At 38.6% G+C, this 16,677-nt stretch overlaps 1 protein-coding gene across 35 annotated transcripts in view; it reads left to right on the top strand.

The window, feature by feature from the left end:
* Positions 1–3,712: 3,712 nt before the first annotated feature.
* LOC122555350 (sodium/myo-inositol cotransporter-like) overlaps positions 3,713–16,677 on the top strand; it is a 30,984-nt gene continuing 18,019 nt past the window's right edge. For 28 of the 35 annotated variants that reach the window (XR_015758799.1, XR_015758818.1, XR_015758816.1 and 25 more), the window contains exons 1-3: positions 3,716–3,823; positions 5,963–6,452; positions 8,274–8,399. The gene's annotated coding sequence lies outside the window, so the exon portion shown is untranslated. The other 7 variants (XM_087992552.1, XM_087992554.1, XM_087992550.1 and 4 more) reach the window with 7 other exon arrangements.

Here is a 16,677-nt window from a genome sequence, read left to right as displayed (position 1 = left end):
GAAGGATAGACAAGAAGGAAAGGGAAGAGAAGTTCTAGTGATTAAAAGGGATGATCATTGGAAAGGGAGGAATTTGATTGGGTAGAAATGAGAAACAGCAAGTGGCAGCAGTTATTGATTGGAAATATTTGTAGGCCACCAAATTTTGGAACATGAAATACACATGTAGCATGAAAACACTGCTATCATGGGTAATTTCACCTGCATGCAGAGTGGGTACACCAGTTGAGCACTAAAGCTGTAGAGGACAAGTTTCTGCGTGTGTTCAGAATGGTTCTCTAGAGGAGTAAGTTGAGGATCTTCTATTTTAGATGTGGTATTATTTACTGATAAGGGACTAATTAACAAACTTGTAAAATAATCTTTAGTGATGAGTGACCACAATCTGATTGAATTTCACATTATGTTTGAATGTGAGGTAGCTCATTCTGAAGCAAGGGTGTTAAATTTGTATAAAGAAAATTATGAAGGTGCAAGTCACAAATTGGCTGACTTGTGGATTGGCAAAATACATTAAAAGGCATAATTGTATATAGACAATGGATATTCTTTAAATGACTACTAAATGACCAACCATAACTAAACATTCCTTCAAAATGCAAAAACTCAAAAAAAAAGTCAGTCAACTGTGGCTAACCAAGGAAATTCATGATTGCATAACGTTATAAGAAAAGGACTATAATATTGCCAGAAATTGAAGTAATTCTGAGGATTTGGAGGTTTATAGAAGCAACAAAGCGGACCAAGAAACTGGTAAGGAAAGGGAAATTAGTGTATGAATGTAATCTAGCCAATATGATAAAGAGGCCTGTAAAATCTTCTATAAGTGCATAATTAGGAAATGTTGGGCTAAAGCAAATGTGGGACTATTGAAGGCACAGTCAAAAGAATTCAGAATGGGAAATAGAGAAATAAAGAGAAGTTAAATGATAACTTTTTAATCTGTTTTCACTGAGGAAGATCCAAGTGGCCAGGGAGAGTGAAGATTTGAAGAAAATTAGATTAGTAAGAAGATTGCACGAGAGAAGTTAATGAGCTGAAAGCTGGATCCTCAAGTCCTCGTGGTCTTCACTCCAGAGTCTGAATGAATGGATATCTTGGTATTTGATGCATTGTGATTATTTTCTAAAATTCTATTGATTCTGGAATGGTTCCTATGTAAAGTGGCAAATGCCATCCCACTATTTAAGAAAGAAGTGAAGGAGACCTGTCAGCCTGACATCAAAATCTTGGCATTTAATATAAAGACTGTAAGATGCAGGCATAGAAGTACGCTATTCAGCCCAACAAATCTGCTCTGCCATTCACTGAAATCATGCCTGATCTGATAATTCTCACCTCCACTTTCCTGCCTTTTTCCTATAATCCTAGATTCCCTTATTGTTTAAAAATCTATCTATCTCAGCCTTGACACCCTTCTGCAGTAAAGAATTCCCCAGATTCGTTCTGATCTAAGAGAAGAAATTCCTCTTTGTCTCTATTTTAAATGTGGGACCTCTTATTGAATCAAATGATTCATTGTCACTTGAATTTTAGTGAATAATACAGGAAAATAGTGAAAAGCTTCAACTGTTGCCATAATCTGGTGCCATTTTGAATAATTTAAGAATAATACAAAAAACTGAAAGAGATCTATCTTTGTTCTGCCATGAGTCCTGAGCCAACTCATCAATGACACCTGCGCCACTACTCCACCTCTACCGCCTTGCCAGCAACTGTGCCAGACCTGTCATTGTAGGAGTCTCCACTCTTTAGATGCCATCTCTTCACCGCTGGGCCCACCTCACTAACACCACTGCCAATGACAGGTTCTGTGCTGAACCCACATTCACTCCACAACCAGGAGTTCCCAGCTCTACAACTGCTGCTGCCTCATGAATAACCAAGTATCTTTGTTGATGATGCCAGGATTCCCTACTATGGGCATACCATGCTGCCAACGCTGTCTTGCCAACACAGATGTCCCTGCTGTAGGACTACTGCAACCAAGAGTCCCTGGCTTGGCTGCCAGGCCCACTGCCATTGCCTCACCAAGAGTCCCACTCCGGCCACGTTCCTCCAAGATGTCACCTTGTTGGCACCACCATCTCCCACAAATGAGAAGATTGGAATAAATAGATACCCTGGCTAGTAATGATTCGATTGGTGGTAGTGTAGATTTGCAAATGGGAAATGATGTTTGATGATTTTGTTGGGAGTCTTTTTGAAAATTTTACTAATGCAGTTGATGAAGTAAAACTGATAGATGTAGTTTATTTAGATTTTCAAGTGTTTTGCTAAAGTTCTGCATAGAAGGCTAGTTAGAAAGATTAAAACATACAGGATTGGATGAACTGCATGGATTCATGATTGGTTAACAGACAAAAAACACAAATAGTAAGAATAAATGAGTCATTCTCACGTTGGCAATCTGTGTCTCATAGGGTACACAAAGATTAGGATTTGGCCCCAGCTGTTCACAATATATGTCAATAATTTGGAAATGGGGACCAAATGCAATATTTCCAAATACATGGATGATGTGAAACTGAGTGGGAATGTGTGTTGTAAGGAAGAGATAAAGCAGCTTCAGGAGAGGTTTACTGAATGGGTAACAATAGGCAGATGCAATATATGTCAAAAATGTGAGGTAGGAGAAACAGATGTAGAGAGTATTTGTTAAATGGTAAGAGGTTGGAAAGTATGGATGTAGAAAGGGACTGAGGTGTCCTTGTTGATAAATCACTGAAGGCTAATATGTAGGTGCAGAAAACCATTAGAAAGGCTAATGGAATGTAGCCTTTATTGCAAGTGTATTCAAGTACAGTAGCTTCAATTTTGTATAAGGTTGGTTAGATCACACTAGAGTTATGTGTGTAATTTTGGTCTTATGCAACAAAAGTTTGCCAGATTTGTTCTTGATAAGCACAAACTATTCTATGAAGACAGAATGGGCAAAGTCAGCCTATATTCATTAGAGTTTTGAAGTAGAGGTGATCTCATTCAAATCTACAAAATACTTAAAGGGATAGGCATGGTAGATGAAGTAAGATGTTTCCTCCATTTTGGAAAGTCTAATGCTTGAGGGTATGTTTTAAAAATTAGTGGGATGCCCCTTAGGTCTGAAATGAAGAGAAATTATTTTATTCAGATGGGTTGTGAATCTTCAGAATTCTCAGGGCTACAGAAAATAGGAATAAATGGATCATACTTTGATTAGTCTATAGGTTGATAGATTTCTGATCATCACTGGTGAACAGGTTTGTGGGGCTTGAATGAATGGAAGGAACCGAAGTGTTCCATGAGCTATGGCAGTGGCGCAAGTTCGGTGGGCTGAATGGCCTACTCCTATTCCAACATTCGCGGAGCTGGTACAGACTCAAAGGGCAGAATGAACCTTCTTTGTCGTAAATGGCCCCTATTTGAAACCTAGCCATTGAAGGCCGTCTCGATTTCCCTCTGCTCACCATCAAAACGTACGAGGGTTCGCACTAAGCCGCGTGTACGAAATGCGCCAAATGATGAAATGAACAGCCCTTCCGACCAAGAAAATACTGTCAGCAGGAACCTACCAAGTTTGGTCCAGATACCGGTGGATGTGGTGATTGACAGCTATTTGACGAATAGTAAATAGAACTCGCTGAGTGGCGAGATATTGGCTGGGCGACTGACCAATGGATGTGGAGGGACCCGCCCACCATGTCCGCTGATTGGCGTATGGCCTAACACCGTTTGTTTTTACCTCTTTCGTCTGTCGGGCAGCTCGTTCAGTTTGTTTATTTAAATCTAACGGTTGGAGCTGCACGTGCGGTAGCGGAGTGCGACAGGTTTCTGTATTCACCGGGTGAGTAACCCAACTCGAGCTGGGGTTTTAGTGCTGCACTCTTTATTTCAAAAGAAACGCAACGAAGCGATTTTTAACAAAAAAAATACCATGGGCGAGAAACGTAGAGCGTCTAGCACCAGTCTGGATCGAGGGGGAAGGCAGATGGAGAGATGTTTTTGCTGGAGGTAGACTGGAGAAAGTTGGAGGGGAGGAAATTTTTCGAGGATGCTGGGGAGGGAAGTTCGAGAAGGTTGGATGGAAAGCTTGCGCGAGAAAGCATCAAGGAAGAATCGAGAAGGCGGAGGGGAAGGTTACGAAGAAGAATCGAGAACAACGGAGGAAACATCGAGAAGGGCGGAGGAACAGTCGAGAAGGATGGGGTGGGAAGTGGGAGGAAGAATCGAGAAGGACAGTGGAGCAATCGACAAGGATGCGGGGGGTGGAATTTTAAAATGGATCAACAGGGAGGGAGAGGAAATTCGATAAGAAATGTTCCGCCTGGTGGGATGGAGGTACTGGGCTGGAGGGGAAGAAGCTTCGAGAAACGGCTGAGGTAAGGCGGAGTGTGCTTTGATTAGGAAGGGCGCAGCGGCGCTCGGCGGTAAGAAAACAAACACCGGGAGGCTGGGGGAGAGAAATCGGTAAAGAGGTAAATTTTAAAGTGCGCGGCGAAACCGCTTTCCCAACCGGGTTCTTCGTGAACTCCATCTCGGGAGTCACAGCTGCTCACAAGGATCACGTTTTAATTTGATTAATACTCGATGGTAAACATAACACGCAACGACACCACTGTCCCTTCTATCTGCTCATTCTCTGAAAGCTATTAAAGAAAGTAGACCTTGGAGGCTCCAGATGTCTCGTTCACCTTGCTGTAAAACCGAGGTCTGTCCGACCTCCATTTTATAGAAATTAGCAGCCTGAAATTTAGGGCTTACTTGAGTTTTGAGGCTGTGTTATTTCTTTGACTTACCACCTCCCCCAAAAATTGTGGTGATGTTTCTGGGCAGGAATTTGGGGGTGTCTCAGCTTTTCAAAAACTACTCGAAAGAAATACGCATTTATTGGCTGGAAAATCGTATTTCCATTTGTGGAATTGTTTTCCAATATTTTCTTTTACATCTGCAGCAGACACAAAGTCATTGTGTCATTGCTCCACATTGCAAGAATCATTTTAGTAATGACATAATTCTGTCAGAAATCTAATACATCTTTCACATTTTCCTTTTTTTTAAACTTGTGAAGGAATATAAAAAGCTTTTGAGCTCCTCTGCTGTTAAAGCAAATAGTGGCAGATATGTCCCTCGATTTCATTTAACCCACTTTTTTTTTGATATGCATTACCCCTATTTTAATTGTCCATCAACCTCCTCTTGGACATTTCAATTAACGCAACCCCAATTTTGTCTTTTGACTCATTAATTGTGTGGATTTCCATTCCCAGCCCCAAAGTTTGTCTTCCTGTACTACTCCTTTCTGGAAGGATGTAGGTTGCTCTCTAGTTTAAGGTACAGGCCATTCTGCATCCCAGTATCTATTCTACTGGGAATCAAAACTGCCCATTCTGTACAATTCTTTCAACAGAGTATCAACAAATCCTATTCATTCTTGCCTGGTCCAGTCTGTAGCACTAAGAGTTGAATTGTTGGTTATTACCCTTGGTTCTGTTTCTTAATTTGGAATTTAACTTTTTGAAATTCCTTGGTAGAATCTTAGACCTTCTGTTATCTATCTTGTTGATCCTTGTGTGAAACAGGATGCTGGCTGCTCACACTGCTATTCTAGGATTATTTGATCCCTCTCCATAAGCTTGTCTGAGGAGTAACATACAGCTCTAGATCATGATCACAAAACTATTTTATCTTAAACCTCTGACTGTACATTCCAATCTTCAACCCCCTTGCAACACTCAAACCACTGCTTGCTTGTTCTTTGTCTGCACTGTTTTCTCCCATGGGTAACCGCTTGTTGCTCGCTGTGGTGAAACTGTTCAGTGGTTAGCCGCCTCTTTAGAAACATAGGAAATGTTAAATGAAAGAGCATGGCGCATCTAATACATCCTAAGAAATCCTAGCAGTTGCATAATTCAAAGGATAAATTAATTTTGTAACCTCTATATCCACATTGCTGGTATCTAAACACCAATTGCCTCAATTTCAGCTCAACAGATGGTCCCCTTTCTGCCCTCACCTGTGGTTTCCTACCCTAACTGCTGATGGTCACCCAGTCTCCTGTGAATATTTTACTACTAGCAACCTGTGAGGTGACAACCTTCTGGAATGCCTGCTCCAGAAAACTTCCTCCCTGTCAAATGTTGCTGTGTGCCCAGTTTCCCCTCAAGGTCTGGATTGTGGTTAGCCACCTTGGACTTGTGCTATTTTCTATTGCAAGATAAAATATTACTTTATTTCTGATGAAAAACAGACTAGAAAAATAAACAATGTGTATTCAAAAACCAGCCAATTGCAATTTTCTTTACATATAATCTCATGGTTAAAGGAAATATTGGGTGCTCCAGCCAATTAAGATGGTATGTGAGCTGTATCCTCCTGTTGTATCTTCCGGATTTCTGTTGCCAGGAGCAGTTCGAACTTGGAATAAGTGTGACGAATGCTTCATTTCACATGGGAGACGGCAGGTCCAAGTCACGGTATGAAGAAAGGACCCTGTGGGATTAATTTTTCATATTTCTCATTTTGGATGTGTGGTCCAAGCAGTGACAGATGACTTAAGATTTTGGAGCTTTTAATTTAAGCGTGGCGGAATGCTAATTGAAGCACGGTAATTGACTTGACTTTTGTGTTTGATCTTAAATGAAAATTTATAGCTCTAGTTTCAACAGTCTGTGTGAGAGCTTCTGCAGGTCAATTAAAGATGAGATCATGTATCACTCCAGTGCATAAGTGAACTGTTAAAGGGTTCTTCGTATGCCAGCAGGTGATCTTGTATATTTTGTTCCTAAGATTCAAGTCTTGAAATATACAGTGAAAAGTTTTGTTTTGAGCATGATTAAAAATTATTGGGACAAAATCCAAATCAAAAATTATGGCCTGTCCTATTTCTGAAACACCGATATCAACTAGAACCTCTCAATGTAGCAGGCAAAACACCAATCTTTAACTGTTTGTGTTTACTAGAAGCGGATGATCTCCTAACCAATATTCTTCCCTCAACTAACTTAGTAAAAATAGATAACATCTTAATATTTTAATGTTAGTGCTTTGTAAATTGACTGTCATGCTTTCTATATTACACAACCATTTGAAAACAATCATTGATTCAAAGCTTTGGGGACATTCTGAAATGGTGAAAGATGTCATGTAAAGTAGCTTTGCTCCACTTTTGCTTTGGTTTGACCAGATAGACCAGCACATCATTTTTTCCCAATACGTAAATTAAGCACTTAGAAATATTAGTTTAAAAAAGCACTAAACTGTCTGTTTATTCAGTTGTGTAATAGAGTTTGAACAAGAAGCTTATTCACTGCAAATTGAAATATTGACTTTTGTTAGTTTTTGAATCTGACCAATTATTATTTGGCCTTTTGTTTCTCAGCCTTCTCACCTGTTTATTTTCTTGGCACTGAATCTTCATCACTTTCCACCAACTCTTTCTCAGCTGCTGTACTCTGTTTTCCTCTAAAGATATTACTTACCTCCAGATGTTCATTTATTTAATGGCTTGAGCCAGTTGTTTCCTTATGGTCCAATGCCTGTGCTTCCATCAAACTTAAGGTGATGAGTTTATGGCTGACAGCAAACCAGGTGGTTGTTTGATGAACCTGTACAAAGTTCTGATTGCAAATAGTAGGTGGGAAGACCTTGCCTCTTAAAACTCTATCCCTTACCTCAAATTAATGCTCTCCAGCTAATGCATGAGTTCCTACTATGCTGTTTTTCTTTTAGACGTGCCTTGCATTCAGCCTGCAGTTTCATTAGCTTCAACTGCTCAGAATAAGTGTGAAGGCAAGGCAACATACTATATTATGTTTGACGAAAGTAATATTTTTGCACATGGAAGGGTAAAGTGCAAACTGGTCAGTTCCTTTTTGTTAGTAAAATGAAAATATTTTGACAGATTATTGCAAAGTCAAATTTTAAATTGCAATATGTGATACATGAACTACATTTTGGCATCAATTTCAAGATCTTACAGAGCAAATGCTGTGTTCTTAAAGTCCAGTTACTTTTAGTTTACAATACTTTAAGTTAATTGTATAACTAGAAAGAAGGTAAGTTATATTCCCTGATAAACTGTTATAATAAAACCCTTTTGGGGAAATTGTTCGTTACACTCATGCAACAATTTCAGAACTGTTTGGTGCATTTTAAATTCAAATAAATCAATGTTCAAAGTTCAGTTACAGTAAATAGTCAGCTCATCTTCAAATTGCTGCACTGTCGACATTGATTCAAAGAGTGATTAATTAAAACTCTCTAATCAAAAGTATGTGCTACATGCTGTACTTTAGGTTGTGTGCCTGACTGAATGAAACTGACTGCATTCTTTGCAAAAAAAAGTTGTGATCCTGAGATTGACCCATTTTCCGTAGCTGAACTGCAGTGCTCACTTTTCAAAACTGCTGGTAACTAAGATGGTGAGTGTTTTTTAAACAGAGGTACCGATTTTTAATTGATCTGTAAAATGTATACTAAAATTTATAGGTTAAACAAAGGGAGGTTATTACTTTGATTCTCTAGAAGCAAATGATATAATTCTCATGGTAATTGCAGTTCTATTGGTAAGTGAATTATGATCTTTCGCTAGCAACTGAATTTGCTTCAACAAGCTTCTTTGATATTTATAATTACTGTATTTTCAAATGGCGTTGTCTTTCAAAATATTTAAGTATTAATTGTTCTTCATTTAACTACTATGTTCATGTATATTTGTACAAAGTAAGGTAGTAATTTTAGAAGTTGTGATTCTTGACAATGCTAGAATCTGTCCTTTTTAGTAGGAAACAGAGTTGGCCTGTGCTTTCCTGAGCTGTTTGGGATTGGTAAGTAACACATACACAAGTTATAACCCACGTTGTTTCTAGTAATCTTTTGAAATGTTGATCTATGGAAGCACAAGATCATGTACAACAGAGCCCAAAACACCATTGCTTCTGTTTGCAAGTATACTTACTGTTTGCAAGTATACTTACTGTTTGCATACTTGGATGTGAATGTTACATTTTCTCAAAGCCAATGGAATACAAGTACTTGCAGAGATGGCATCTAATGTTTTCAGTTGTGGATTACACTGTGAGATCTTGGGAATTTTGCATCATTTTTTTAGAAATGTTGACAAGCATTTACAATCTGCTTTTGTGGCAAATGTTCTTATACTAACAAAACCTTAATGCAGCTTGTAACATCCAGTTCGGTCAGCTTGCAAACCAAGGCTGAGTCCTATGGAATAACCAGACTGGTTATAATGTTGCAACGTAAGATGAAGAACCATCAGGTTAAAGTAAATCGAGCTAAAAATCCTTGAGATTTTAGCCTTCAATTCAAATTCGTGGAACTTTTGGTACATGGTCTTAGGATTTGTAGAGTAAATTGGTATAGATACAGTTAACATATAAATTGATTATTGTTTAACTGGCTTATTCTTGTCGCCATGCTATATTTTATTTTGTTGTATGTAATCTGTGTAAATACTTTTAAATGCAAAGATGGTATTTCACAGAAGAAAACAAACTTATCCAATCCAGTCATCTCTGATGTTTTTTTAAATTTTGTATGAATGTGTATGTTTTCAAAGTAAGTTTTTAGTTTGAGTTGAAATGTGGAATATCATTGACACGGTATCTAACATTTTAACACTATCTAGGTTGTAACCCTATTATGATATCGAAATTAGTTTAGAGATTGCGGTGGATTTAATTCATTCTACGTTCTTATACGGTTCAACCAGGAGGGGGGTAAATAGTCAGGTCTGTTAATTTTTTAAAATTTATCTATTTCTCTAATCAGATATTATTACATACCTCTGGAGCAGGTGGGACTTCAACCTGGGCTTCCTGATTCAGGGATGCTACCATTGCAACATAAAAGTCCCCTTTAGGTGGGACTTGAACCCTTCTCTTTTGGCTCTGAGGTAGGGCAGTGCCACAAGAACGTCAAGTCTGTTAATGCTAACCCTACCAATTAAATCCACTTGATACTAATGCTAACTTTGAGGCAAAATTAAAGGCTACTTGGGAGAAGTTCTAAAATTATTCCCTAATGTAATCAAGCAGAAGGTGGTATTATGCATGGTACGTTATATTAAGCATATTTGTGCCATGTATCTTTTTTGCTCAATTTGAACCTCTGGCTGTCTCTTCTCAAATGTTTTTCATAATTTTGCTTTCTCTTCTCCCTAATATATGCTTGCTTAGCTTCCCTTTCCCTTTATAGTATTTGATTCAACCACTAATTATAGTAATTAGTTCCATCTCACCAAATCTTGGGTAGTTTTAAAGAAATTTCTTATGGAATCCCTATATGTTGTTCCCCTCAAATGGAAAGATTCTTGTTTGCTCCCTTCCTCCTCTCCTCTGTTTTTCTCCCCCCCCCCCCCCCCCCCACTCCCACCCCATTCTGTAGAAGATTTTTGTAATTATCAAGGCTTCTTCTGTTAAGACAACTCTTGTCTTTGTTTTGAAGAGAAAGATGTCTAACTCTCTGCATCCCATTCCATTTATTAAAATGTTTGTAGATTGCCTTCTCTGCACTCTCCCAATACCTCTATGCCCTTTTTCTTCTTTTACAATGATTGCTCAGTTCTGTTGCTCTAGACATTAAGCTTAGTGCTTAGTTTTTTAAAAAAATGGGCTTGTTAATGTGGTTTAGTGCTGAGATGTGAAGTATTACGACAAGGGGGTAAACCCCTCTGCTAATTTAAACCTGACACAGAAGCTAACCTCGTGCCATAATCTGTTGAATTTCGAGAGGCAAATAACTATCCCAGAGGTCACTCTTTAAAGTAAAGATTAACAAATTTATTCTTTAAGTCCAACAGAGAATATTAAAACCAACAACAATTTACAACTCCTTTCTCTTAAATCTATCTTTTACCTCCCCACTCTACAATACTGGTTCAATTTAAAAACCCAGATTAACATTTGCAAAAAAATTGAATTTCAAAACCAGCCAGTTGTGGAATCTTCTTTGTATTTTCCTCAGTTGCCTTTTCTTCAGTATTCTGCTTCATAGGCCTTTCATATGGACTGGTCTTTCCGAGAACTATTTGGCTAGCAGACTATACTTGGCAGTTCCTCCCCCTAAGTGTTCAAAATGACCAGTTTCATATCCCAGAACATCAGATCATTTCATTGGTTTGATGTTGTCAAAATACTAAATTCAAATTTTATTGGATTTTTGTATCTGGGGCATAATTTGAACTGGCCAAATTTGAATTTGCTTTTGTATCATGGCAACTCATCTGCACTATTGGTTTCAAAGAACTTAAAATGTAACATTTGATTTTCAGAGCACTTTGTGCCTGCCAGAAATTTCCGCTCCCATGAAGGTACAGTACAGAGTGATACCTTCATAACAAGGTCAAGTGGTATTGTCAGTTGGCTGATGATTCGGCAATCCAGGCTGATGCTCTGGGGTTTTGCGCTCCGATTCCACACTAATAGATCTGGATGAATGATGCATAATTATATCTTCCTTCACAGGAGGAAGTCTTGTCCTTGCTGACACAAAACTCTCCATCCCCAATGCAAGTGGTTGACTTGCCCAAAAGTGAATCTCGCCATCTCCCTTTGACATCAGTGGGATTTCTAGTACTGAACCCCCATTCAACATCCTGGGGTTATTGTGGACCAGAAATTAACTGGACCAGCCATATAACTACTGTGGTTACTAGAGTATATCAGAGGTTGGGAAGTCTACATTCAGTAACCCATCTCCTGAGTTAACAAAACCTGCCCACCTTGTATATGGCACAAATCAGGAATGTGTTGGCATGCTGTCAATTGGGGACATGCAATAACTCCTTTTAAAAACAAAAAAGCCTAATACCAGCCTGCTTGATTGCCTACATGTGGCCTGCCAGAACATATCGTGTAGCCTAATGTCTGCTTTACTAGTAGACAAATTTGCACCTCGCTCACAGGGTTCTAATAATTAATGGTTATGTAATGTTACACAAAAGGATGGTTAGGGCAGGAGAAAAGTGAATTAAAGTGAATGGTGATTGCTTTGCCTTTTTCATGTTATTTTAATTTGGCGTTTCAAAGGGCGTAAGATAAAGGAACAGAAATAGTCCATTTGACTCATGTCGTTGCCACTGTTCAATGAGGTCATGAGATAATCTTCAGCTTCACTTGTCTGCATGGAGTCCTTGATTTCCCTTATTGTTAGAAATGTTTTATTTTCTGTCTTGAATATAGCTAATAATCCAGTCTCTAGAGCCCACTGAATACTGAGGGAAAAACAATCCTCCGTTTTAAATAGACATTCCCTTACTCTGAGCTTATACCCATAAATTATATTTTGCTTCAATCAGGTCTCCTTTCCATCTAAACTGATTTCAAGCCTAACTTATTCAATATTCCCAAACCATACCAAAGTATATCTCCTCTTTTAGATAAGGGGGATCAAAACTATTCACAGTTCAGGTGTGGTGTGACTACTGCCTCATAGTTTTAACAAGACTTTCATACTTTTATACTTGATTCCCTTCTGAATAAAGACCAACAGTCTATTTGTCTTTCCCATGACCTGCTAAATTTTGATGCTTTTTTTTCTTTTGTGATTGGTGGTAATGACCCTAAATTCCCTTTTTCTGCAGTCTTTCCCCATTTCTAATATTTAGCTGTTCTCTTCCTTTCAAGTTCTGCCTCATTTTCCCACATTATTTTCTGTGTGCCAAGTTTTTTGCTCCTCATTTAACTTGTCTGTGTCCCTCTGCAGACTTTTTGCGCCATTTTCACTACTTGCCTTCACACCTATATTTATTTCATCCACAAACCTGGCAATAGTGCGTTCACTTCTGTCATCCAAATCATTAATGTATAGTAAATTATAGTGGTCCAGCATAGCTACCTGTTACACTGCCCTAATTTTAGATTGCCATCCTGAAAATGACCCCTTTACCCTAACTCTGCCTTCCATTATCCCATCCTGTATGAATGCTAATATCTTACCTCTAACATACATAGAACATAGAATATTACAGCGCAGTACAGGCCCTTTGGCCCTCGATGTTGCGCCGACTTGTCATAACAATCTGAAGCCCATCTAACCTACACTATTCCATGTACGTCCATAACACCTTATTGTCTGTAAGTCTATCTAGCATCTTATCAAACACATTGTGGAAATTCAAATATATTACATCCACTGGTTCCCATTTATCCAATTTGTTACCTCAAAGAATTGTAATAAATTTCTCAGGCTTGACGTCCTTTTCATGAAGCCATGCTGACTCTGCTTGATTGTGATATTTAGTTCTGAATGCTCTGCTATTATATTCTTAATAATAGGCTTGCTATTTTCCTAATGATAGACGATAAGCTAACTGACCCAAAATTTTCTTTTTTATTTTGTCTTTATTTTTGAATAAAGGAATAACAGTCTTTTAATCCTGTAGGAATTTTCCCAAATTAAGAGTTCTTGGCTACACTGTCTTATATTACAATTTGCAATTTTAGAATGCAAGCTGTCAGGATCAAGGCTCTTACCAGATTTTAGCCCCATCATTTTCCCTTGTACTTTTGTGGTTGTTTGTTCTTCCCCACCTGCCCTTAATTATTTAGTATTTTTGGAATGCTGTTAGTATCCTGCACTGTGAAAATTGCAAAGCATTTATCAAATTTTCTCCATGTCCTTGTTCTTTTAGTATTAGTTCCCAGCCTCATATTCTTTAGAGTATATGTTCATTTTGTCCATTCCCATTTCCACTTCGTATATTTAAATAAGATCTACTATATGCTTTTCTTTGCCTGTTCGTCAGGCTGCTGAATTGCTCTTGCTACCTTTTTTTGATTTTTTTTCATTTAACAAAGTCACTTTCTCCCAAATTACATGTAAGTCTCTCCAAACACAATTTGCTCACTTTTTTTGTTTCAGTGTGAGCGCAAAGCCCCTTGGTTCATTTTCATGAAGTTCAAGGGGGAGAAAGAGAGTGAAAAAGGGATGGGTGAGAAAGAGGGAAATATTTAAGACTGGGAGAGGAGGAAAACGTAGACTGCAAGTCAACTCCTTTCTGATTTCTACTTGTAAATTGTCAAAGTCACCTTGGGGTGTACCCCACCAGAGGTGACATAAGGTCCGCTTTAATTAAACTTTGTTCCAGTTGACGTTCCTTTCCCAAGTGAGGAATGGTGCTAATTCTCTGTACTTCTTGACCAAAAGGTCTCTCTTGAGCTTGACACGCAATGTTTAATGGTAAATTTCAGTTAATTGTTCATTTAAGTTATCAATTGACTGCTTGGTTTTTTTGTTGAAGATCATTTCCAGTTGCAACTATAATTCTTCGTGAAACTTGCTCACTGTTGTAATGAGGAAGAAGAAAAATTTAAATGTGCCCCCACATAAAAGGTTGGCCAACTTTTTTCTTGGAAAGATGAAGTCAGGCAGAGATGGTTGAGAACTCCACTGCCTGCAAGTGTACCCCCTTCCCCCAGCTCTCTAAGCCATTGACTATTTGATCTGTAACTATATTGTTATTCCTTCACTATCACTGGATCTACATACTGGAACTCTCCCTAACAGACTTTTGGGTATGTCTGTGCTATGTGACTGCAGAAACCCAAAGCTAATTCACCACTGCTTGAAGACTATTCAAAGTGGGCAATAAATGCTAGCGAGGTAAAAATAATGACTGCAGATGCTGGAAACCAGATTCTGGATTAGTGGTGCTGGAAGAGCACAGCAGTTCAGGCAGCATCCAAGGAGCAGCGAAATCGACGGTTCGGGCAAAAGCCCTTCATCAGGAATAAAGGCAGTGAGCCTGAATCGTGGCGAGATAAGCTAGAGGAGGGTGGGGGTGGGGAGAAAGTAGCATAGAGTACAATGGGTGAGTGGGGGAGGGGATGAAGGTGATAGGTCAGGGAGGAGAGGGTGGAGTGGATAGGTGGAAAAGGAGATAGGCAGGTAGGACAAGTCCGGACAAGTCATGGGACAGTGCTGAGCTGGAAGTTTGGAACTAGGGTGAGGTGGGGGAAGGGGAAATGAGGAAACTGTTGAAGTCCACATTGATGCCCTGGGGTTGAATTGTTCCGAGGCGGAAGATGAGGCGTTCTTCCTCCAGGCGTCTGGTGGTGAGGGAGCGGCGGTGAAGGAGGCCCAGGACCTCCATGTCCTCGGCAGAGTGGGAGGGGGAGTTGAAATGTTGGGCCACAGGGCGGTGTGGTTGATTGATGTAGCCTTGACAACGATAGGCAGATCCTGTGAATGAATAAATAAAAACTGAGATCCATTTGTCTGCTGAGATACTCTCCTCTAATTAATGATCATCCTCTGCTATTTCTGCACACATTCCTAGTTTTTAGTTTCTTATAGTGGAATATATTTTTCTTATACTGTGAACTCCATTTTAAGTGTATACCATTGTTCTACATTTTGTTAGCCAAAATTATTGCCCATTTTATATTTGCAAGTTCTATTTTCAGCTGCATTTCTTCAAACTATTAACATTGATTTTAGTATACTTGTTTTTTTCCCAATTATTATCTTATTATCACTGTTAGTGAGAGATTCCCTTGTTTTTAACTTTGCTTATCAGCTCTAATACATTGCCCATTACTAGATCCAGTTGCAAATCTTGCCTTGGGCTTTCCACATATTAGATAGAAAAATTTCCACTCCACATTATAGGAACTTTTAATTGTCTTACTCTCCCTATCTATTACTTCTATCCATTTAATAGGATCGCGTGTGAATTTTTGTGTATTCACTCACGGAATGTGTGGGCGTCTCTGGTTAGAACAGCATTTATTGCTGATCAAATCCATCATTTAAAAAAAAAAAAAAATTCAGGTCTCTAATTTGCTTAAATCTTTCTATCTCAACATTTTTTCTCCATTGTTGGGTGATCTGTAGAAGAGACTTATTACTGTGATTGATCCTTGATCTTTTATCTTTACTTCCTGGTCATCGATATAGGTTGTGTTTTTGTCTTGCTGATAGTTTTGCTTCTTCTTTCTAGTTCGATTGTTAGTCCTAGTGCATATCACCTCTCCACCTACTTTTTTTTTCCCTTTTATTTTAATGAACTCTACAGTGTTTGATTCCTAATTTCTATTTTCGTCTCGTAGTCAGTCTTAGGCATCATTAGATATGCCCAAACAATATGCTTTGCTCTTGTTCTAAATTCCTTCAGAAGATTGGAGAATACAGAACTGGAAATTGGCATTTGCGATTTGCCAGTTTCATCCCAAAGTTTAGATTCTTTATACTTTCAAGTAGTCTTGTCTGCCAAAACAGCATCTACAACCCATAATTCTGCTGCCTGTCAGAATAGGCTACTTGATAATACAGTTTCTTTTAGAGTAGGAAATATTTTAACTTTTTGTTATCAACTTCAAGTTGATGTACCTGCATCTTAGCCTCTGTAAAAATGTTTATGTATTTCTGAACATATTAAATTTCTGAAATTTCAATTCCAATGTGCTAAAGATGGTGAGGGTTCAAAACAAGTTCAGCTGCTAAGAGCAGAAGAGAAATTTTGAATTAGTGAAAATTAATTTCAAAATTATACTGTATGCGCGCAGAATGACTGGGGAGAAGAAAATCTTCCATTGTGGATGACAAACCCTGGGGAAAATGTAACTGAAAAAGTAATTGAGTTGGACATCAGGAAGGTTTGTAAAGGTAATTAGATGAGCGCCAAGTAAACACTAGGGGGATTAATTTAGGACCAATTCATGCTATTCTGCAACTTTT

The sequence above is a fragment of the Chiloscyllium plagiosum genome, unplaced genomic scaffold (genome assembly GCF_037043375.1).
Source record: "Chiloscyllium plagiosum isolate Xiang-an unplaced genomic scaffold, Cpla_swu_hap1 HiC_scaffold_12, whole genome shotgun sequence".
Classification (NCBI taxonomy): Eukaryota; Metazoa; Chordata; class Chondrichthyes; order Orectolobiformes; family Hemiscylliidae; genus Chiloscyllium; species Chiloscyllium plagiosum.
The sequence above is the reverse complement of the archived record's forward strand: the minus strand, read 5'-3'. Positions and strand labels throughout refer to the sequence as shown.